Source organism: Clytia hemisphaerica, unplaced genomic scaffold (assembly GCF_902728285.1).
Source record: "Clytia hemisphaerica strain Z4C2 unplaced genomic scaffold, Clytia hemisphaerica genome assembly, whole genome shotgun sequence".
NCBI lineage: Eukaryota > Metazoa > Cnidaria > Hydrozoa > Leptothecata > Clytiidae > Clytia > Clytia hemisphaerica.
The window spans coordinates 92,209-114,021 of NW_027104054.1; the positions used below are offsets into that span (position 1 = coordinate 92,209).

The 21,813-nt window shown below is 38.7% G+C and overlaps 25 non-coding genes across 25 annotated transcripts; all 25 read left to right on the top strand.

Moving 5' to 3' along the window:
* The first annotated feature begins 10,787 nt into the window (after window positions 1-10,787).
* Window positions 10,788-10,860, top strand: Trnar-ucu (transfer RNA arginine (anticodon UCU)). The gene has a single exon. It is a non-coding gene; the product is annotated as a tRNA-Arg (tRNA).
* A 283-nt stretch (window positions 10,861-11,143) lies between these two features.
* On the top strand, window positions 11,144-11,216 carry Trnar-ucu (transfer RNA arginine (anticodon UCU)). The gene has a single exon. It is a non-coding gene; the product is annotated as a tRNA-Arg (tRNA).
* A 282-nt stretch (window positions 11,217-11,498) lies between these two features.
* On the top strand, window positions 11,499-11,571 carry Trnar-ucu (transfer RNA arginine (anticodon UCU)). Its single transcript has one exon. It is a non-coding gene; the product is annotated as a tRNA-Arg (tRNA).
* A 283-nt stretch (window positions 11,572-11,854) lies between these two features.
* Trnar-ucu (transfer RNA arginine (anticodon UCU)) lies at window positions 11,855-11,927 on the top strand. Its single transcript has one exon. It is a non-coding gene; the product is annotated as a tRNA-Arg (tRNA).
* Window positions 11,928-12,210: 283 nt separating this feature from the next.
* Trnar-ucu (transfer RNA arginine (anticodon UCU)) lies at window positions 12,211-12,283 on the top strand. The gene has a single exon. It is a non-coding gene; the product is annotated as a tRNA-Arg (tRNA).
* Window positions 12,284-12,565: 282 nt separating this feature from the next.
* On the top strand, window positions 12,566-12,638 carry Trnar-ucu (transfer RNA arginine (anticodon UCU)). The gene has a single exon. It is a non-coding gene; the product is annotated as a tRNA-Arg (tRNA).
* A 284-nt stretch (window positions 12,639-12,922) lies between these two features.
* On the top strand, window positions 12,923-12,995 carry Trnar-ucu (transfer RNA arginine (anticodon UCU)). The gene has a single exon. It is a non-coding gene; the product is annotated as a tRNA-Arg (tRNA).
* Window positions 12,996-13,278: 283 nt separating this feature from the next.
* On the top strand, window positions 13,279-13,351 carry Trnar-ucu (transfer RNA arginine (anticodon UCU)). Its single transcript has one exon. It is a non-coding gene; the product is annotated as a tRNA-Arg (tRNA).
* Window positions 13,352-13,633: 282 nt separating this feature from the next.
* Trnar-ucu (transfer RNA arginine (anticodon UCU)) lies at window positions 13,634-13,706 on the top strand. The gene has a single exon. It is a non-coding gene; the product is annotated as a tRNA-Arg (tRNA).
* A 282-nt stretch (window positions 13,707-13,988) lies between these two features.
* On the top strand, window positions 13,989-14,061 carry Trnar-ucu (transfer RNA arginine (anticodon UCU)). Its single transcript has one exon. It is a non-coding gene; the product is annotated as a tRNA-Arg (tRNA).
* A 282-nt stretch (window positions 14,062-14,343) lies between these two features.
* Window positions 14,344-14,416, top strand: Trnar-ucu (transfer RNA arginine (anticodon UCU)). Its single transcript has one exon. It is a non-coding gene; the product is annotated as a tRNA-Arg (tRNA).
* Window positions 14,417-14,699: 283 nt separating this feature from the next.
* On the top strand, window positions 14,700-14,772 carry Trnar-ucu (transfer RNA arginine (anticodon UCU)). Its single transcript has one exon. It is a non-coding gene; the product is annotated as a tRNA-Arg (tRNA).
* A 283-nt stretch (window positions 14,773-15,055) lies between these two features.
* Trnar-ucu (transfer RNA arginine (anticodon UCU)) lies at window positions 15,056-15,128 on the top strand. Its single transcript has one exon. It is a non-coding gene; the product is annotated as a tRNA-Arg (tRNA).
* A 283-nt stretch (window positions 15,129-15,411) lies between these two features.
* Trnar-ucu (transfer RNA arginine (anticodon UCU)) lies at window positions 15,412-15,484 on the top strand. Its single transcript has one exon. It is a non-coding gene; the product is annotated as a tRNA-Arg (tRNA).
* A 283-nt stretch (window positions 15,485-15,767) lies between these two features.
* Trnar-ucu (transfer RNA arginine (anticodon UCU)) lies at window positions 15,768-15,840 on the top strand. Its single transcript has one exon. It is a non-coding gene; the product is annotated as a tRNA-Arg (tRNA).
* Window positions 15,841-16,123: 283 nt separating this feature from the next.
* Window positions 16,124-16,196, top strand: Trnar-ucu (transfer RNA arginine (anticodon UCU)). The gene has a single exon. It is a non-coding gene; the product is annotated as a tRNA-Arg (tRNA).
* A 283-nt stretch (window positions 16,197-16,479) lies between these two features.
* On the top strand, window positions 16,480-16,552 carry Trnar-ucu (transfer RNA arginine (anticodon UCU)). The gene has a single exon. It is a non-coding gene; the product is annotated as a tRNA-Arg (tRNA).
* Window positions 16,553-16,835: 283 nt separating this feature from the next.
* Trnar-ucu (transfer RNA arginine (anticodon UCU)) lies at window positions 16,836-16,908 on the top strand. The gene has a single exon. It is a non-coding gene; the product is annotated as a tRNA-Arg (tRNA).
* A 281-nt stretch (window positions 16,909-17,189) lies between these two features.
* On the top strand, window positions 17,190-17,262 carry Trnar-ucu (transfer RNA arginine (anticodon UCU)). The gene has a single exon. It is a non-coding gene; the product is annotated as a tRNA-Arg (tRNA).
* Window positions 17,263-17,545: 283 nt separating this feature from the next.
* Window positions 17,546-17,618, top strand: Trnar-ucu (transfer RNA arginine (anticodon UCU)). Its single transcript has one exon. It is a non-coding gene; the product is annotated as a tRNA-Arg (tRNA).
* A 283-nt stretch (window positions 17,619-17,901) lies between these two features.
* On the top strand, window positions 17,902-17,974 carry Trnar-ucu (transfer RNA arginine (anticodon UCU)). Its single transcript has one exon. It is a non-coding gene; the product is annotated as a tRNA-Arg (tRNA).
* Window positions 17,975-18,255: 281 nt separating this feature from the next.
* Trnar-ucu (transfer RNA arginine (anticodon UCU)) lies at window positions 18,256-18,328 on the top strand. Its single transcript has one exon. It is a non-coding gene; the product is annotated as a tRNA-Arg (tRNA).
* Window positions 18,329-18,610: 282 nt separating this feature from the next.
* On the top strand, window positions 18,611-18,683 carry Trnar-ucu (transfer RNA arginine (anticodon UCU)). The gene has a single exon. It is a non-coding gene; the product is annotated as a tRNA-Arg (tRNA).
* A 283-nt stretch (window positions 18,684-18,966) lies between these two features.
* Trnar-ucu (transfer RNA arginine (anticodon UCU)) lies at window positions 18,967-19,039 on the top strand. Its single transcript has one exon. It is a non-coding gene; the product is annotated as a tRNA-Arg (tRNA).
* A 281-nt stretch (window positions 19,040-19,320) lies between these two features.
* Trnar-ucu (transfer RNA arginine (anticodon UCU)) lies at window positions 19,321-19,393 on the top strand. The gene has a single exon. It is a non-coding gene; the product is annotated as a tRNA-Arg (tRNA).
* Window positions 19,394-21,813: the final 2,420 nt, after the last annotated feature.

Below are 21,813 nucleotides of genomic sequence, written 5' to 3' on the forward strand. Positions count from 1 at the left end.
TTCGGAAATTTTTTTTTGGACTACTCAAAAAATGCTTTCGATAACACCGTATCGCCGCTGTGGCGCAACGGATAGCGCGCTGGACTTCTAATTCAGAGGTTGTGGGTTCGAGTCCCATCAGCGGTGTTTATGTCCCTTCAAAATGAGAAGGGACAGCTGGTTGACAAGCCAAAATAGTCAGACCAGTCAAGCGTAGGTTCGAGCCCCTTAAATGCCTAAATCTCCATACCAAAACTAGATAAAACGCTAAGGCATATTGAATTGTATTTTTGTAACATTCTGTACTTTTGGGCTTTTCTGGGTTGTTGATGCTTGACATATTTATGACAAAAAAATTGTGAAAAAAAATTTTTTCGGAAATTTTTTTTTGGACTACTCAAAAAATGCTTTCGATAACACCGTATCGCCGCTGTGGCGCAACGGATAGCGCGCTGGACTTCTAATTCAGAGGTTGTGGGTTCGAGTCCCATCAGCGGTGTTTATGTCCCTTCAAAATGAGAAGGGACAGCTGGTTGACAAGCTAAAATAGTCAGACCAGTCAAGCGTAGGTTCGAGCCCCCTTAAATGCCTAAATCTCCATACCAAAACTAGATAAAACGCTAAGGCTAACTGGCAGAATCTGAAAGTCAAGAAGCTTCAACTCAACAACTAACTCAACAACTGCAGAACGCCATCAGTGATTTATCAACTTTGAAAAGGGATACACAAGATGCTCTCAACCAATTCAAAGACCATCAGAAAACCTCGATTGAAAAATTCAATAAGAAATTGGAAAGAAAAAGAAAAGTCGACCAAGTATTTTTTAATAAACCAGGAAACGAAGAGCAGTACAAACACGCCAAACAAAGACGCCAAAAAAGCATTAGAGGAGGGTAAGGAGCTTGTTAATTATCGAATGAAAATTGTTAAGATAGCGGATAGGGAAGGATGGGGCTGTGTGAAGCATTTTATTGCTGACAATTTGGTTTCGGGAACAGAAGAGGAAAAGCGTCTCAAGAAAGCTATAAAGGACTACTCTAAATCGAAATTAGAACACGCAAAAAATAGAGGGAACTCTGACAATAACAAAAAAATTTCGACCTTATTCGTCATCAACATTTACACCATATCAAAACGATAGGAGCAATGAGAATTCTAATAGCTACAAAAGTTATATGTTTATCAAGGAGATTCACTCAGAAGAAAATGGAAACGATTTATTGCTTTAATTGCAAGTCTGTTGGTCATTATTCTTTTCACTGTCCAATTCCATCCTCCAGAGACAATAATCTTAAGATTCCAAACCTCGAAAAAGGAGACGTAATTAGACGATCAAAACAGACAATAACAAGTTGTGTTTGACATTTTGAGCTTATATATATTTGTTATTTGTTTTTTGTGTGTGTTTCACATTTGAAATCATATATCGAGTTATGTTTCAATTACTTTTTACACGTTCAGAGAGATATTGGGAAATCGAAGAAAACGAACAAGCCTCGGTAGCAGGAAAGATTCAGAAATTTGCTAAATTTTGGGAATCGGAGCTAGATGCACCACCTTTTTTATTCTAGACATCGTCAAAACCGGCTACAGTCTTCCATTCATTACTACGCCTCCCCCCAGCCTACAGCAGAAACAACAAGTCCAGTAAGAGAGAGCAATATTCACTAAAAAACGAAATTAAATTAAGAGCTTTTGAAAAATAATTGTATACAGGAAGTCGATTACATTCCCCACTGGTCAACCCCCTTTCAGTTGCAGAAAGAAATAATAAATGAGGCTTGTTCTTGATCTTCGAAACGTTAATAAGTACATTCAAGTGAATAAATTTAAATACGAAAATCTTAAGACGGCTTCCGATTTGATTGATTCTGATGATTTCATGATCACTTTCGACTTGAAGAGCGGTTATCACCACGTCCCAATTAACGCAAACTTTTATACGTATCTGGGTTTCTCATGGGAGTTCGACGGCGTAACCAAATACTTCGTTTTTTGTGGTTACCTTTCGGTTATGTTCAGCATGTTGGGTCTTTACAAAGTTATGCGTCAATTAGTGAAAAAATGGAGAGGTCAAGGGATTAGTCGATTATGTATCTTGATGACGGAATCGCAGCTGGGTATCCGAAGTCGCTAATGATTGTAAAACGTAATAGCATGGTATCCGATCTTATGTCCTCCGGTCTAACAAATTAACATCAAGAAGTCTTCTTTGGAGCCTGAAATAGAAAAAGAATGGCTAGGCTTTACGATTAACACCAACGACATGCGTATGTACATCCCTAATAAAAAATTAAAAGCTGTTTTGAGTTTTTTAGATACTATTTTGAGATTCGATTACGTCACCACAAGAAGTAGTATCGCAAAGTTTGCAGGGCGTATAATCGCCATGTCTATCGCCATAGGCCCTTTGACCAGACTTTTACGAGACCATGTATAAATTCATTGACGATAAGAATTCGTTAGGTTGTACATGGGAAAACTATCGCCCATTAACAACAGAAGTAAATCGGAACTTACCTTTGGAAATCTAATCTATCAGCGGTGAACGGCTTAGAATTTAAAGCGTCTCCTGAATTACTAAGATCTGCTATAGTGATGCAAGCCAATACGCATATGGAGGTTTATAGTCGAAAAATTAAAAAACGTCATAGCTCAAGGTAATTTCTCTAACTTCGAAGCCAACACTAGTTCCACGTATAGAGAGCTTTCTGCTGTAAAAAACGTTTTATCATCTCTTGCTCACAAGCTAAAAAATAACGCAGTTCAATGGAATTCTGATAACGAAAATGTAACAAGAATAATTAATGCCGGCAGTACAAAGAATATCTACAAAAGTTAGCAATTGACATTTATAATATTAACGTTCGTAACAACATCAGGCTTTATCCTCAATGGATCCCTAGAGAGAAAAATCAAATCGCTGACAGATCTCAAAAAGCTTCGACACAGATAATTGGTCTATTGATAACGAGACATTTACTACATTCAAAACACTTATGGCGTTTTTACAATAGATAGATTCGCTGACAATAAAAACACTAAAACAGAGAGATTCAACTCAAAGAACTTTGTCCAAATACAGAGGAGGTTAATGCTTCGTAAGTCACTGGGGAAACGAGATAAATTGGCTATGTCCACCAACATATCTCATTGGAAAAGCTATAAAACACTTAAAGTTGTGTGTAGAGCAAAAGGGTGTTGTTTGTACCGGTATGGAAGTCTTCTTACTTTTGGCCATTACTTACAAGAGACGGTACATAAACTTTGAAAGTTTTATCAAACATTTTCTAGTTTTGGATCCATTTTATTTCAACTATTCTAGAACAAAATCTGTTTTTGAAGGCTTTGCAAAATTTTATGCTTTGGCATTACTTATTGATTTTCCGGAATAAAAGACGAAATAATTATTTAACAAAATTAATTTCTTGTTTTATGTTCTACATGATGCCGAGAAACGAACGAAGCTACGGATATTGAACGGTATGAGAACGAACGGACCACGAAAATTGAGGACTACGAGGACCGGTGAACCAGAGATTGGTTTTAGGCACATGCCAGCCCAGGTGTCATAGGTGCACAGTGAGGCATTAAATCATTGATTATATACGTATTGGCCAGTTCGCTGGTGTCAAAGGTACACAGTGAGGCAAGATGAACGATATCAACGGTTAGAGATTGAATCAGGTATGAGAGATTAAAAATTTTATTCCCCCTTTTCTTTCGTTACTTGTAGAATCCCTTATGTTCGGAATTGTGGCGAAAATTAGATGACATCAAAGACAACAAGCTTAGATCAATCGCATCCTCCCTTCCAACCTGGTTAAATCAGCATACGCCGATTCCACTTTGCAAAAATACAAGCTGCCTGGAATAATGGATCTCCTGGGCCGCACAGTTTGACGAAATATGCCCCTGCCCGGCCAGCCTTTCTACGTTGCGGTTTACTTGAACGACATAGTGTCCAATAACGGAAAAATTGGTACTCTAGACGTAGCTATTTCAGCAATAAGATGGGGTCATTTGAATTCGGGTTTAGAATCGCCTACAGATCATCCATTTGTAAAGTTAGCCTTAGAAGGAGGAAAAAGAATAATAGCAAGAGGGGAGGAAAAGTATCCAGACAAAAAGCCTTTGGATTCGAGCTTCTGAAACCAATTGTTGACGAATATGGCCAATCTAAGAACCTGATGGATCTTCGTTTCGTTCTCATCTGCGTACTTGGATTTTCGGGTTTCATGAGAATTAGCGAATTTTGGCCCTAAAGATAAAGGATATTACTTTGAGGATGAAGGAATTAAGATTTTATCGAGACTCAAAAACGGATCAACTTAGGGAAGGTCACATCCTACACATTCCCAAAACTGATACAAAGTGTGTCCAATCTACTGGCTGAGGCATTATCTCTCAATTTCTAAGTTGGAAAAAGAAGAAGAATCTTTCCTTATACGTCTTTCTTGTCAAAACGAAAATAGGCCACAACGCAATCGGAAAGTATAGCGTCTCTTATTCCACCGTATGGACCTGTTTAAAAGCCACCTTGCTAAGTTAGGATGAAAGAAAGTACGGCCCTACATTCTTAGGTCAGGTGGAGCCTCCGAAGCTGCAAATAACAATGTTTCTGATAGAATGATATCAAAACACGGAAGATGGAAATCAGATCAAACTAGAAATCGTTAATTAAAGATAATCCAAAGAAAAGGTTTTCCGTGTCAAAAAGCTTAGGAATTTAAAACACTGGACAGAAACTAACCTTGATTATTGTCAATCTCTTATTTGAACACTTTCAGTTACTTTTTGTGTCTCGCGTTACGAAGATAGTCCAAATGTCTCCAGAAATGACATGTGTCTACAATTTATTGTTTGAATCCTTTTGATAACTGATAAGGAGGAAAAGTTAAGATGCGGGATTTCTGATGTTTTGAAAAATAGTCAGAAATCTAGTATCTTATCGGTCCGGACGAAGTTTCCGGCATGCGAATTATTGAGCATGCGCATAAAAGGGAGAGAAGTTATTCAATCGTGTCATCTCGCATCAAACGTAAGGTGCGTTCTCTAATTGAGTACTTATGCTAATGATTACTTTGTTTTTTATTCATGATAAACTTCCAATACGACGGACGATGACAATCATCAACCAGCTGAAATGAAGAACGAGCAGATTTATTACTTATTATTAACATCCCATGGTTTTTTGTTCCTACCAAAAGATCAGTCAGATTGGCGAACAAGGCTGACCCCTATAGCTCGAGGGAGGTAGGTTTTTAGTCCAGGGAAGAGGCTCATTAGTTCAGGGGTCCTCAGTTATTTATAATTATTCAGAAGAATCAAAGAACGGATCGACAAACCAATAAAGTTATTAAAGAACCGTCACTCATCAAGTCAAGATACATCGGAGAATATCGTAATTATACTAAGAGAACTGAACTGGAATACTGAGATGATACGAGATTCGTGAACGGGTAATAAAATCGAATAATCTCATGATACAACACACAGTACCAGAGGAACATAAATATGAATGTATATATGTACGACTATTTATTATTGTCAATAACTTATTATATATTTATCATTACTTTGTCAATTTATTACTTGACTTGTATTTACCGACCTTGCGTTACGCGTTACGAAGATAGTCCAAATGTCTCCAGAAATGACATGTGTCTACAATTTATTGTTTGAATCCTTTTGATAACTGATAAGGAGGAAAAGTTAAGATTGGGCTTTTCTGGGTTGTTGATGCTTGACATATTTATGACAAAAAAATTGTGAAAAAAAATTTTTTTCGGAAATTTTTTTTTGGACTACTCAAAAAATGCTTTCGATAACACCGTATCGCCGCTGTGGCGCAACGGATAGCGCGCTGGACTTCTAATTCAGAGGTTGTGGGTTCGAGTCCCATCAGCGGTGTTTATGTCCCTTCAAAATGAGAAGGGACAGCTGGTTGACAAGCCAAAATAGTCAGACCAGTCAAGCGTAGGTTCGAGCCCCCTTAAATGCCTAAATCTCCATACCAAAACTAGATAAAACGCTAAGGCATATTGAATTGTATTTTTGTAACGAATTCTGTACTTTTGGCTTTTCTGGGTTGTTGATGCTTGACATATTTATGACAAAAAAATTGTGAAAAAAAATTTTTTCGGAAATTTTTTTTTGGACTACTCAAAAAATGCTTTCGATAACACACGTATCGCCGCTGTGGCGCAACGGATAGCGCGCTGGACTTCTAATTCAGAGGTTGTGGGTTCGAGTCCCATCAGCGGTGTTTATGTCCCTTCAAAATGAGAAGAAGGGACAGCTGGTTGACAGCCAAAATAGTCAGACCAGTCAAGCGTAGGTTCGAGCCCCCTTAAATGCCTAAATCTCCATACCAAACTAGATAAAACGCTAAGGCATATTGAATTGTATTTTTGTAACGAATTCTGTACTTTTGGGCTTTTCTGGGTTGTTGATGCTTGACATATTTATGACAAAAAATTGTGAAAAAAAATTTTTTTCGGAAATTTTTTTTTGGACTACTCAAAAAATGCTTTCGATAAACACCGTATCGCCGCTGTGGCGCAACGGATAGCGCGCTGGACTTCTAATTCAGAGGTTGTGGGTTCGAGTCCCATCAGCGGTGTTTATGTCCCTTCAAAATGAGAAGGGACAGCTGGTTGACAAGCCAAAATAGTCAGACCAGTCAAGCGTAGGTTCGAGCCCCCTTAAATGCCTAAATCTCCATACCAAAACTAGATAAAACGCTAAGGCATATTGAATTGTATTTTTGTAACGAATTCTGTACTTTTGGGCTTTTCTGGGTTGTTGATGCTTGACATATTTATGACAAAAAAATTGTGAAAAAAAATTTTTTTCGGAAATTTTTTTTTGGACTACTCAAAAAATGCTTTCGATAACACCGTATCGCCGCTGTGGCGCAACGGATAGCGCGCTGGACTTCTAATTCAGAGGTTGTGGGTTCGAGTCCCATCAGCGGTGTTTATGTCCCTTCAAAATGAGAAGGGACAGCTGGTTGACAAGCCAAAATAGTCAGACCAGTCAAGCGTAGGTTCGAGCCCCCTTAAATGCCTAAATCTCCATACCAAAACTAGATAAAACGCTAAGGCATATTGAATTGTATTTTTGTAACGAATTCTGTACTTTTGGGCTTTTCTGGGTTGTTGATGCTTGACATATTTATGACAAAAAAATTGTGAAAAAAATTTTTTTCGGAAATTTTTTTTGGACTACTCAAAAAATGCTTTCGATAACACCGTATCGCCGCTGTGGCGCAACGGATAGCGCGCTGGACTTCTAATTCAGAGGTTGTGGGTTCGAGTCCCATCAGCGGTGTTTATGTCCCTTCAAAATGAGAAGGGACAGCTGGTTGACAAGCCAAAATAGTCAGACCAGTCAAGCGTAGGTTCGAGCCCCCTTAAATGCCTAAATCTCCATACCAAAACTAGATAAAACGCTAAGGCATATTGAATTATTTTGTAACGAATTCTGTACTTTTGGGCTTTTCTGGGTTGTTGATGCTTGACATATTTATGACAAAAAAATTGTGAAAAAAAATTTTTTTCGGAAATTTTTTTTGGACTACTCAAAAAATGCTTTCGATAACACCGTATCGCCGCTGTGGCGCAACGGATAGCGCGCTGGACTTCTAATTCAGAGGTTGTGGGTTCGAGTCCCATCAGCGGTGTTTATGTCCCTTCAAAATGAGAAGGGACAGCTGGTTGACAAGCCAAAATAGTCAGACCAGTCAAGCGTAGGTTCGAGCCCCCTTAAATGCCTAAATCTCCATACCAAAACTAGATAAAACGCTAAGGCATATTGAATTGTATTTTTGTAACGAATTCTGTACTTTTGGGCTTTTCTGGGTTGTTGATGCTTGACATATTTATGACAAAAAAATTGTGAAAAAAAATTTTTTTCGGAAATTTTTTTTTGGACTACTCAAAAAATGCTTTCGATAACACCGTATCGCCGCTGTGGCGCAACGGATAGCGCGCTGGACTTCTAATTCAGAGGTTGTGGGTTCGAGTCCCATCAGCGGTGTTTATGTCCCTTCAAAATGAGAAGGGACAGCTGGTTGACAAGCCAAAATAGTCAGACCAGTCAAGCGTAGGTTCGAGCCCCCTTAATGCCTAAATCTCCATACCAAAACTAGATAAAACGCTAAGGCATATTGAATTGTATTTTTGTAACGAATTCTGTACTTTTGGGCTTTTCTGGGTTGTTGATGCTTGACATATTTATGACAAAAAAATTGTGAAAAAAAATTTTTTTCGGAAATTTTTTTTTGGACTACTCAAAAAATGCTTTCGATAACACCGTATCGCCGCTGTGGCGCAACGGATAGCGCGCTGGACTTCTAATTCAGAGGTTGTGGGTTCGAGTCCCATCAGCGGTGTTTATGTCCCTTCAAAATGAGAAGGGACAGCTGGTTGACAAGCCAAAATAGTCAGACCAGTCAAGCGTAGGTTCGAGCCCCCTTAAATGCCTAAATCTCCATACCAAAACTAGATAAAACGCTAAGGCATATTGAATTGTATTTTTGTAACGAATTCTGTACTTTTGGGCTTTTCTGGGTTGTTGATGCTTGACATATTTATGACAAAAAAATTGTGAAAAAAAATTTTTTCGGAAATTTTTTTTGGACTACTCAAAAAATGCTTTCATAACACCGTATCGCCGCTGTGGCGCAACGGATAGCGCGCTGGACTTCTAATTCAGAGGTTGTGGGTTCGAGTCCCATCAGCGGTGTTTATGTCCCTTCAAAATGAGAAGGGACAGCTGGTTGACAAGCCAAAATAGTCAGACCAGTCAAGCGTAGGTTCGAGCCCCCTTAAATGCCTAAATCTCCATACCAAAACTAGATAAAACGCTAAGGCATATTGAATTGTATTTTTGTAACGAATTCTGTACTTTTGGGCTTTTCTGGGTTGTTGATGCTTGACATATTTATGACAAAAAAATTGTGAAAAAAAATTTTTTTCGGAAATTTTTTTTTGGACTACTCAAAAAATGCTTTCGATAACACCGTATCGCCGCTGTGGCGCAACGGATAGCGCGCTGGACTTCTAATTCAGAGGTTGTGGGTTCGAGTCCCATCAGCGGTGTTTATGTCCCTTCAAAATGAGAAGGGACAGCTGGTTGACAAGCCAAAATAGTCAGACCAGTCAAGCGTAGGTTCGAGCCCCCTTAAATGCCTAAATCTCCATACCAAAACTAGATAAAACGCTAAGGCATATTGAATTGTATTTTTGTAACGAATTCTGTACTTTTGGGCTTTTCTGGGTTGTTGATGCTTGACATATTTATGACAAAAAAATTGTGAAAAAAAATTTTTTCGGAAATTTTTTTTTGGACTACTCAAAAAATGCTTTCGATAACACCGTATCGCCGCTGTGGCGCAACGGATAGCGCGCTGGACTTCTAATTCAGAGGTTGTGGGTTCGAGTCCCATCAGCGGTGTTTATGTCCCTTCAAAATGAGAAGGGACAGCTGGTTGACAAGCCAAAATAGTCAGACCAGTCAAGCGTAGGTTCGAGCCCCCTTAAATGCCTAAATCTCCATACCAAAACTAGATAAAACGCTAAGGCATATTGAATTGTATTTTTGTAACGAATTCTGTACTTTTGGGCTTTTCTGGGTTGTTGATGCTTGACATATTTATGACAAAAAAATTGTGAAAAAAATTTTTTTCGGAAATTTTTTTTGGACTACTCAAAAAATGCTTTCGATAACACCGTATCGCCGCTGTGGCGCAACGGATAGCGCGCTGGACTTCTAATTCAGAGGTTGTGGGTTCGAGTCCCATCAGCGGTGTTTATGTCCCTTCAAAATGAGAAGGGACAGCTGGTTGACAAGCCAAAATAGTCAGACCAGTCAAGCGTAGGTTCGAGCCCCCTTAAATGCCTAAATCTCCATACCAAAACTAGATAAAACGCTAAGGCATATTGAATTGTATTTTTGTAACGAATTCTGTACTTTTGGGCTTTTCTGGGTTGTTGATGCTTGACATATTTATGACAAAAAAATTGTGAAAAAAATTTTTTTCGGAAATTTTTTTTTGGACTACTCAAAAAATGCTTTCGATAACACCGTATCGCCGCTGTGGCGCAACGGATAGCGCGCTGGACTTCTAATTCAGAGGTTGTGGGTTCGAGTCCCATCAGCGGTGTTTATGTCCCTTCAAAATGAGAAGGGACAGCTGGTTGACAAGCCAAAATAGTCAGACCAGTCAAGCGTAGGTTCGAGCCCCCTTAAATGCCTAAATCTCCATACCAAAACTAGATAAAACGCTAAGGCATATTGAATTGTATTTTTGTAACGAATTCTGTACTTTTGGGCTTTTCTGGGTTGTTGATGCTTGACATATTTATGACAAAAAAATTGTGAAAAAAAATTTTTTTCGGAAATTTTTTTTTGGACTACTCAAAAAATGCTTTCGATAACACCGTATCGCCGCTGTGGCGCAACGGATAGCGCGCTGGACTTCTAATTCAGAGGTTGTGGGTTCGAGTCCCATCAGCGGTGTTTATGTCCCTTCAAAATGAGAAGGGACAGCTGGTTGACAAGCCAAAATAGTCAGACCAGTCAAGCGTAGGTTCGAGCCCCCTTAAATGCCTAAATCTCCATACCAAAACTAGATAAAACGCTAAGGCATATTGAATTGTATTTTTGTAACGAATTCTGTACTTTTGGGCTTTTCTGGGTTGTTGATGCTTGACATATTTATGACAAAAAAATTGTGAAAAAAAAATTTTTTCGGAAATTTTTTTTGGACTACTCAAAAAATGCTTTCGAAACACCGTATCGCCGCTGTGGCGCAACGGATAGCGCGCTGGACTTCTAATTCAGAGGTTGTGGGTTCGAGTCCCATCAGCGGTGTTTATGTCCCTTCAAAATGAGAAGGGACAGCTGGTTGACAAGCCAAAATAGTCAGACCAGTCAAGCGTAGGTTCGAGCCCCCTTAAATGCCTAAATCTCCATACCAAAACTAGATAAAACGCTAAGGCATATTGAATTGTATTTTTGTAACGAATTCTGTACTTTTGGGCTTTTCTGGGTTGTTGATGCTTGACATATTTATGACAAAAAAATTGTGAAAAAAAATTTTTTTCGGAAATTTTTTTTTGGACTACTCAAAAAATGCTTTCGATAACACCGTATCGCCGCTGTGGCGCAACGGATAGCGCGCTGGACTTCTAATTCAGAGGTTGTGGGTTCGAGTCCCATCAGCGGTGTTTATGTCCCTTCAAAATGAGAAGGGACAGCTGGTTGACAAGCCAAAATAGTCAGACCAGTCAAGCGTAGGTTCGAGCCCCCTTAAATGCCTAAATCTCCATACCAAAACTAGATAAAACGCTAAGGCATATTGAATTGTATTTTTGTAACGAATTCTGTACTTTTGGGCTTTTCTGGGTTGTTGATGCTTGACATATTTATGACAAAAAAATTGTGAAAAAAAATTTTTTCGGAAATTTTTTTTTGGACTACTCAAAAAATGCTTTCGATAACACCGTATCGCCGCTGTGGCGCAACGGATAGCGCGCTGGACTTCTAATTCAGAGGTTGTGGGTTCGAGTCCCATCAGCGGTGTTTATGTCCCTTCAAAATGAGAAGGGACAGCTGGTTGACAAGCCAAAATAGTCAGACCAGTCAAGCGTAGGTTCGAGCCCCCTTAAATGCCTAAATCTCCATACCAAAACTAGATAAAACGCTAAGGCATATTGAATTGTATTTTTGTAACGAATTCTGTACTTTTGGGCTTTTCTGGGTTGTTGATGCTTGACATATTTATGACAAAAAAATTGTGAAAAAAAATTTTTTTCGGAAATTTTTTTTTGGACTACTCAAAAAATGCTTTCGATAACACCGTATCGCCGCTGTGGCGCAACGGATAGCGCGCTGGACTTCTAATTCAGAGGTTGTGGGTTCGAGTCCCATCAGCGGTGTTTATGTCCCTTCAAAATGAGAAGGGACAGCTGGTTGACAAGCCAAAATAGTCAGACCAGTCAAGCGTAGGTTCGAGCCCCCTTAAATGCCTAAATCTCCATACCAAAACTAGATAAAACGCTAAGGCATATTGAATTGTATTTTTGTAACGAATTCTGTACTTTTGGGCTTTTCTGGGTTGTTGATGCTTGACATATTTATGACAAAAAAATTGTGAAAAAAAATTTTTTTCGGAAATTTTTTTTTGGACTACTCAAAAAATGCTTTCGATAACACCGTATCGCCGCTGTGGCGCAACGGATAGCGCGCTGGACTTCTAATTCAGAGGTTGTGGGTTCGAGTCCCATCAGCGGTGTTTATGTCCCTTCAAAATGAGAAGGGACAGCTGGTTGACAAGCCAAAATAGTCAGACCAGTCAAGCGTAGGTTCGAGCCCCCTTAAATGCCTAAATCTCCATACCAAAACTAGATAAAACGCTAAGGCATATTGAATTGTATTTTTGTAACGAATTCTGTACTTTTGGGCTTTTCTGGGTTGTTGATGCTTGACATATTTATGACAAAAAAATTGTGAAAAAAATTTTTTTCGGAAATTTTTTTTTGGACTACTCAAAAAATGCTTTCGATAACACCGTATCGCCGCTGTGGCGCAACGGATAGCGCGCTGGACTTCTAATTCAGAGGTTGTGGGTTCGAGTCCCATCAGCGGTGTTTATGTCCCTTCAAAATGAGAAGGGACAGCTGGTTGACAAGCCAAAATAGTCAGACCAGTCAAGCGTAGGTTCGAGCCCCCTTAAATGCCTAAATCTCCATACCAAAACTAGATAAAACGCTAAGGCATATTGAATTGTATTTTTGTAACGAATTCTGTACTTTTGGGCTTTTCTGGGTTGTTGATGCTTGACATATTTATGACAAAAAAAATTGTGAAAAAAAATTTTTTTCGGAAATTTTTTTTTGGACTACTCAAAAAATGCTTTCGATAACACCGTATCGCCGCTGTGGCGCAACGGATAGCGCGCTGGACTTCTAATTCAGAGGTTGTGGGTTCGAGTCCCATCAGCGGTGTTTATGTCCCTTCAAAATGAGAAGGGACAGCTGGTTGACAAGCCAAAATAGTCAGACCAGTCAAGCGTAGGTTCGAGCCCCCTTAAATGCCTAAATCTCCATACCAAAACTAGATAAAACGCTAAGGCATATTGAATTGTATTTTTGTAACGAATTCTGTACTTTTGGGCTTTTCTGGGTTGTTGATGCTTGACATATTTATGACAAAAAAATTGTGAAAAAAAATTTTTTTCGGAAATTTTTTTTTGGACTACTCAAAAAATGCTTTCGATAACACCGTATCGCCGCTGTGGCGCAACGGATAGCGCGCTGGACTTCTAATTCAGAGGTTGTGGGTTCGAGTCCCATCAGCGGTGTTTATGTCCCTTCAAAATGAGAAGGGACAGCTGGTTGACAAGCCAAAATAGTCAGACCAGTCAAGCGTAGGTTCGAGCCCCCTTAAATGCCTAAATCTCCATACCAAAACTAGATAAAACGCTAAGGCATATTGAATTGTATTTTTGTAACGAATTCTGTACTTTTGGGCTTTTCTGGGTTGTTGATGCTTGACATATTTATGACAAAAAAATTGTGAAAAAAAATTTTTTCGGAAATTTTTTTTTGGACTACTCAAAAAATGCTTTCGATAACACCGTATCGCCGCTGTGGCGCAACGGATAGCGCGCTGGACTTCTAATTCAGAGGTTGTGGGTTCGAGTCCCATCAGCGGTGTTTATGTCCCTTCAAAATGAGAAGGGACAGCTGGTTGACAAGCCAAAATAGTCAGACCAGTCAAGCGTAGGTTCGAGCCCCCTTAAATGCCTAAATCTCCATACCAAAACTAGATAAAACGCTAAGGCATATTGAATTGTATTTTTGTAACGAATTCTGTACTTTTGGGCTTTTCTGGGTTGTTGATGCTTGACATATTTATGACAAAAAAATTGTGAAAAAAATTTTTTTCGGAAATTTTTTTTTGGACTACTCAAAAAATGCTTTCGATAACACCGTATCGCCGCTGTGGCGCAACGGATAGCGCGCTGGACTTCTAATTCAGAGGTTGTGGGTTCGAGTCCCATCAGCGGTGTTTATGTCCCTTCAAAATGAGAAGGGACAGCTGGTTGACAAGCCAAAATAGTCAGACCAGTCAAGCGTAGGTTCGAGCCCCCTTAAATGCCTAAATCTCCATACCAAAACTAGATAAAACGCTAAGGCATATTGAATTGTATTTTTGTAACGAATTCTGTACTTTTGGGCTTTTCTGGGTTGTTGATGCTTGACATATTTATGACAAAAAAATTGTGAAAAAAAATTTTTTTCGGAAATTTTTTTTGGACTACTCAAAAAATGCTTTCGATAACACCGTATCGCCGCTGTGGCGCAACGGATAGCGCGCTGGACTTCTAATTCAGAGGTTGTGGGTTCGAGTCCCATCAGCGGTGTTTATGTCCCTTCAAAATGAGAAGGGACAGCTGGTTGACAAGCCAAAATAGTCAGACCAGTCAAGCGTAGGTTCGAGCCCCCTTAAATGCCTAAATCTCCATACCAAAACTAGATAAAACGCTAAGGCATATTGAATTGTATTTTTGTAACGAATTCTGTACTTTTGGGCTTTTCTGGGTTGTTGATGCTTGACATATTTATGACAAAAAAATTGTGAAAAAAAATTTTTTTCGGAAATTTTTTTTTGGACTACTCAAAAAATGCTTTCGATAACACCGTATCGCCGCTGTGGCGCAACGGATAGCGCGCTGGACTTCTAATTCAGAGGTTGTGGGTTCGAGTCCCATCAGCGGTGTTTATGTCCCTTCAAAATGAGAAGGGACAGCTGGTTGACAAGCCAAAATAGTCAGACCAGTCAAGCGTAGGTTCGAGCCCCCTTAAATGCCTAAATCTCCATACCAAAACTAGATAAAACGCTAAGGCATATTGAATTGTATTTTTGTAACGAATTCTGTACTTTTGGGCTTTTCTGGGTTGTTGATGCTTGACATATTTATGACAAAAAAATTGTGAAAAAAAATTTTTTTCGGAAATTTTTTTTTGGACTACTCAAAAAATGCTTTCGATAACACCGTATCGCCGCTGTGGCGCAACGGATAGCGCGCTGGACTTCTAATTCAGAGGTTGTGGGTTCGAGTCCCATCAGCGGTGTTTATGTCCCTTCAAAATGAGAAGGGACAGCTGGTTGACAAGCCAAAATAGTCAGACCAGTCAAGCGTAGGTTCGAGCCCCCTTAAATGCCTAAATCTCCATACCAAAACTAGATAAAACGCTAAGGCATATTGAATTGTATTTTTGTAACGAATTCTGTACTTTTGGGCTTTTCTGGGTTGTTGATGCTTGACATATTTATGACAAAAAAATTGTGAAAAAAAATTTTTTTCGGAAATTTTTTTTTGGACTACTCAAAAAATGCTTTCGATAACACCGTATCGCCGCTGTGGCGCAACGGATAGCGCGCTGGACTTCTAATTCAGAGGTTGTGGGTTCGAGTCCCATCAGCGGTGTTTATGTCCCTTCAAAATGAGAAGGGACAGCTGGTTGACAAGCCAAAATAGTCAGACCAGTCAAGCGTAGGTTCGAGCCCCCTTAAATGCCTAAATCTCCATACCAAAACTAGATAAAACGCTAAGGCATATTGAATTGTATTTTTGTAACGAATTCTGTACTTTTGGGCTTTTCTGGGTTGTTGATGCTTGACATATTTATGACAAAAAAATTGTGAAAAAAAATTTTTTTCGGAAATTTTTTTTTGGACTACTCAAAAAATGCTTTCGATAACACCGTATCGCCGCTGTGGCGCAACGGATAGCGCGCTGGACTTCTAATTCAGAGGTTGTGGGTTCGAGTCCCATCAGCGGTGTTTATGTCCCTTCAAAATGAGAAGGGACAGCTGGTTGACAAGCCAAAATAGTCAGACCAGTCAAGCGTAGGTTCGAGCCCCCTTAAATGCCTAAATCTCCATACCAAAACTAGATAAAACGCTAAGGCATATTGAATTGTATTTTTGTAACGAATTCTGTACTTTTGGGCTTTTCTGGGTTGTTGATGCTTGACATATTTATGACAAAAAAATTGTGAAAAAAAATTTTTTTCGGAAATTTTTTTTTGGACTACTCAAAAAATGCTTTCGATAACACCGTATCGCCGCTGTGGCGCAACGGATAGCGCGCTGGACTTCTAATTCAGAGGTTGTGGGTTCGAGTCCCATCAGCGGTGTTTATGTCCCTTCAAAATGAGAAGGGACAGCTGGTTGACAAGCCAAAATAGTCAGACCAGTCAAGCGTAGGTTCGAGCCCCCTTAAATGCCTAAATCTCCATACCAAAACTAGATAAAACGCTAAGGCATATTGAATTGTATTTTTGTAACGAATTCTGTACTTTTGGGCTTTTCTGGGTTGTTGATGCTTGACATATTTATGACAAAAAAATTGTGAAAAAAAATTTTTTTCGGAAATTTTTTTTTGGACTACTCAAAAAATGCTTTCGATAACACCGTATCGCCGCTGTGGCGCAACGGATAGCGCGCTGGACTTCTAATTCAGAGGTTGTGGGTTCGAGTCCCATCAGCGGTGTTTATGTCCCTTCAAAATGAGAAGGGACAGCTGGTTGACAAGCCAAAATAGTCAGACCAGTCAAGCGTAGGTTCGAGCCCCCTTAAATGCCTAAATCTCCATACCAAAACTAGATAAAACGCTAAGGCATATTGAATTGTATTTTTGTAACGAATTCTGTACTTTTGGGCTTTTCTGGGTTGTTGATGCTTGACATATTTATGACAAAAAAATTGTGAAAAAAAATTTTTTTCGGAAATTTTTTTTTGGACTACTCAAAAAATGCTTTCGATAACACCGTATCGCCGCTGTGGCGCAACGGATAGCGCGCTGGACTTCTAATTCAGAGGTTGTGGGTTCGAGTCCCATCAGCGGTGTTTATGTCCCTTCAAAATGAGAAGGGACAGCTGGTTGACAAGCCAAAATAGTCAGACCAGTCAAGCGTAGGTTCGAGCCCCCTTAAATGCCTAAATCTCCATACCAAAACTAGATAAAACGCTAAGGCATATTGAATTGTATTTTTGTAACGAATTCTGTACTTTTGGGCTTTTCTGGGTTGTTGATGCTTGACATATTTATGACAAAAAAATTGTGAAAAAAAATTTTTTTCGGAAATTTTTTTTGGACTACTCAAAAATGCTTTCGATAACACCGTATCGCCGCTGTGGCGCAACGGATAGCGCGCTGGACTTCTAATTCAGAGGTTGTGGGTTCGAGTCCCATCAGCGGTGTTTATGTCCCTTCAAAATGAGAAGGGACAGCTGGTTGACAAGCCAAAATAGTCAGACCAGTCAAGCGTAGGTTCGAGCCCCCTTAAATGCCTAAATCTCCATACCAAAACTAGATAAAACGCTAAGGCATATTGAATTGTATTTTTGTAACGAATTCTGTACTTTTGGGCTTTTCTGGGTTGTTGATGCTTGACATATTTATGACAAAAAAATTGTGAAAAAAAATTTTTTTCGGAAATTTTTTTTTGGACTACTCAAAAAATGCTTTCGACAACACCGTATCGCCGCTGTGGCGCAACGGATAGCGCGCTGGACTTCTAATTCAGAGGTTGTGGGTTCGAGTCCCATCAGCGGTGTTTATGTCCCTTCAAAATGAGAAGGGACAGCTGGTTGACAAGCCAAAATAGTCAGACCAGTCAAGCGTAGGTTCGAGCCCCCTTAAATGCCTAAATCTCCATACCAAAACTAGATAAAACGCTAAGGCATATTGAATTGTATTTTTGTAACGAATTCTGTACTTTTGGGCTTTTCTGGGTTGTTGATGCTTGACATATTTATGACAAAAAAATTGTGAAAAAAAATTTTTTTCGGAAATTTTTTTTTGGACTACTCAAAAAATGCTTTCGATAACACCGTATCGCCGCTGTGGCGCAACGGATAGCGCGCTGGACTTCTAATTCAGAGGTTGTGGGTTCGAGTCCCATCAGCGGTGTTTATGTCCCTTCAAAATGAGAAGGGACAGCTGGTTGACAAGCCAAAATAGTCAGACCAGTCAAGCGTAGGTTCGAGCCCCCTTAAATGCCTAAATCTCCATACCAAAACTAGATAAAACGCTAAGGCATATTGAATTGTATTTTTGTAACGAATTCTGTACTTTTGGGCTTTTCTGGGTTGTTGATGCTTGACATATTTATGACAAAAAAATTGTGAAAAAAAATTTTTTCGGAAATTTTTTTTTGGACTACTCAAAAATGCTTTCGATAACACCGTATCGCCGCTGTGGCGCAACGGATAGCGCGCTGGACTTCTAATTCAGAGGTTGTGGGTTCGAGTCCCATCAGCGGTGTTTATGTCCCTTCAAAATGAGAAGGGACAGCTGGTTGACAAGCCAAAATAGTCAGACCAGTCAAGCGTAGGTTCGAGCCCCCTTAAATGCCTAAATCTCCATACCAAAACTAGATAAAACGCTAAGGCATATTGAATTGTATTTTTGTAACGAATTCTGTACTTTTGGGCTTTTCTGGGTTGTTGATGCTTGACATATTTATGACAAAAAAATTGTGAAAAAAAATTTTTTCGGAAATTTTTTTTTGGACTACTCAAAAAATGCTTTCGATAACACCGTATCGCCGCTGTGGCGCAACGGATAGCGCGCTGGACTTCTAATTCAGAGGTTGTGGGTTCGAGTCCCATCAGCGGTGTTTATGTCCCTTCAAAATGAGAAGGGACAGCTGGTTGACAAGCCAAAATAGTCAGACCAGTCAAGCGTAGGTTCGAGCCCCCTTAAATGCCTAAATCTCCATACCAAAACTAGATAAAACGCTAAGGCATATTGAATTGTATTTTTGTAACGAATTCTGTACTTTTGGGCTTTTCTGGGTTGTTGATGCTTGACATATTTATGACAAAAAAATTGTGAAAAAAAATTTTTTTCGGAAATTTTTTTTTGGACTACTCAAAAAATGCTTTCGATAACACCGTATCGCCGCTGTGGCGCAACGGATAGCGCGCTGGACTTCTAATTCAGAGGTTGTGGGTTCGAGTCCCATCAGCGGTGTTTATGTCCCTTCAAAATGAGAAGGGACAGCTGGTTGACAAGCCAAAATAGTCAGACCAGTCAAGCGTAGGTTCGAGCCCCCTTAAATGCCTAAATCTCCATACCAAAACTAGATAAAACGCTAAGGCATATTGAATTGTATTTTTGTAACGAATTCTGTACTTTTGGGCTTTTCTGGGTTGTTGATGCTTGACATATTTATGACAAAAAAATTGTGAAAAAAATTTTTTTCGGAAATTTTTTTTTGGACTACTCAAAAAATGCTTTCGATACACCGTATCGCCGCTGTGGCGCAACGGATAGCGCGCTGGACTTCTAATTCAGAGGTTGTGGGTTCGAGTCCCATCAGCGGTGTTTATGTCCCTTCAAAATGAGAAGGGACAGCTGGTTGACAAGCCAANTCTAGAGTCTGTTCACGATAAGTGTGCACTCTTTTTTCTTTTACCTATAACTTTTGAAGGAATTCTTTAATCTTTATAAATTTGGTATCGTTGGAGAGATATTTGTGAGTGGAACAATTTGAAATATAAAAGTCTTTAAAAATATTCTAAAAACGAAGATGAAAATGAAGAAGAAAAAAATGAAGATCTTGTAGAGAAGTGCTATAACTTTCATTTTCACTGGATTCTTTGATCTTAGGAGATCATCACTGTGAAGAAATTTCACTAAAATATTTATTCAATATAAAGTTATGATACAAAGTTAATAAGTGATTGACCCCAAGAAACAGCAGAAAACAGCAGAAAACAGCGTTTTAGACGTCAATCAGCTTATAACTTTGCTTGATATCTTTTGACTGAATGATTATTTTTGAGAAATTTTTTCACAGTGATGATGTTCGATAATCAAGGATTCACTTCAGTGAAAATGATAGTTACAGCACCTTTTTACAAGATCTTCATTTTTTTCTTCTTCATTTTCATCTTCATTTTTAGAATTTGTTTAAAGATTTTTTTTTATTTCAAATTGATCCACTTACTAATATCTTTCCAATGATACCAAATTTATAAAGATTGAAGAATTCCTTCAAAAGTTATAGGTAAATGAAAAAAGAGTGCACACTTATCGTGAATAGACTTTAACTAAATGTTAAAAGTTTAAACTAAAAAAGAAATACTGCTAAAACTATCAATAATACCAATCACAAAATTTTAATATATCGAAGATCGAAAGGCTACTTTACTCCTCGCTTTACTCCATGCTAGACAAAAAGATCTCACACAATTCAGTATAAAGATAAGAAAAACAAATCTATATATTATTAGCCGTAGTCTGTATGTATGTATGTATGTAATAGTTTATTTCAAGTTGACGAACAGGTAGCAACAAAGGCTAATAAAAGTCAACGCTACTTTACAATTTGTAAGGTGATTACAAAAAGCCAACACCGTCAATATAGGTTCGGCAGTTTCTACACCGGCATGATGTAGGCCTCCTTTAATCTTTCCTTAAAATACTAAGATCAAATTATCTAACTCAGGAATTAATTCCCAAACTTTTGGCCCTAAAAATAAAGTGACTTGAACGTGAAAAAACAGAGTTTATTTCTTTGATCTGAAGTAGGCTTTTGCTTTACTTTGATATTTCATCATGTTTGAAAATTTCTTTATTAGATCTGAATGTTCTTTTTACATTTGAAAAGTTCTGCTAACCACTGCGATTTTTATGGTGAATTGATGGCACCGTCTTTCTCAAAAGCTGCTCAAAAAGTTATGATCGGAATACATATCCTCAAACATCTTCGTGGAGGTGATTTATTTTTGATCTAGCCGCGAACATGAACATCCAACAAGCGAAAATATTGAATTGCTTCGAAAGAAGGCATTCATGAGCCTTTGTTTTTTTTTTGATTTATGACGGTGCTCCCTCGCAGTGCCTATTTCTGGCTAGCTTTCTATAAAATCATGTTAATGTGTGGCTAAAAGTCAGAAGTTGTCAAAGTTATCCTAGTTTGCTGAGTTGCTGTAAAGCGTTATTCTGTATAGTAATGAAGATTTCTTTGCTTATTGTTAGCTATTAATCAGACTTGTTGCATTTCCTTTCATTTGATTTGGGTTATCCATTCAAAGATGATAGCAGCTATTCGAGAGCTCCTCACCAACCGTTCCCAAGAGTCAGCTATCACAAAAGGTGTTTGTATTTTCTGCATAATTCATACATTTCTATTTTCAAGAAAGTAGAACAAATCTCTCATGTAGCTGTTAAATAGTAGCGGCCCTAGAATGGATCCTTGGGGAACACCTACTTAATTATGCCAGGTACTGTAATGGTCGCCATTTTTTCTTTGCTTTTATCTGATAGATAGGCGTATGAGACTAAGGCAACTCCTTGAAACCGTATGCCTTCAAGTTTAGCAATCAGTGTTCGTGCGAGATCAGTCGAAAGCTTTTGATAAGTCAATGAGTAGCGCTGCAAACTTTTCTTCATCTGTAGCTTCTTCCAAATTTCAGTCATGACTAAAAGTGGAGTTTGTGACTCATTCCTTTTTATATCCAAATTGTCTATTGCTCAAAATGTTGTTAAAGTAGGTTAGACTTGGGTAGTAGACTTTTTCATAAATTTTTGATAGAACTGGGAATACTCACGTCTGAAGTGCCCTTGTCCATTCTTTGAACCTTTTCTCTTATACACAGTTTATATCAGCAAGTTTCAATTCTTTTGGAAAAAGTTTGACTCGAATGCGCATTATTCTGAGCACAAAACTCGGAAAACATTCACAATTATCCTTTGATTTCACTGAATATCTGAGCTGGCTGTGATTTCCTTGAACTAAG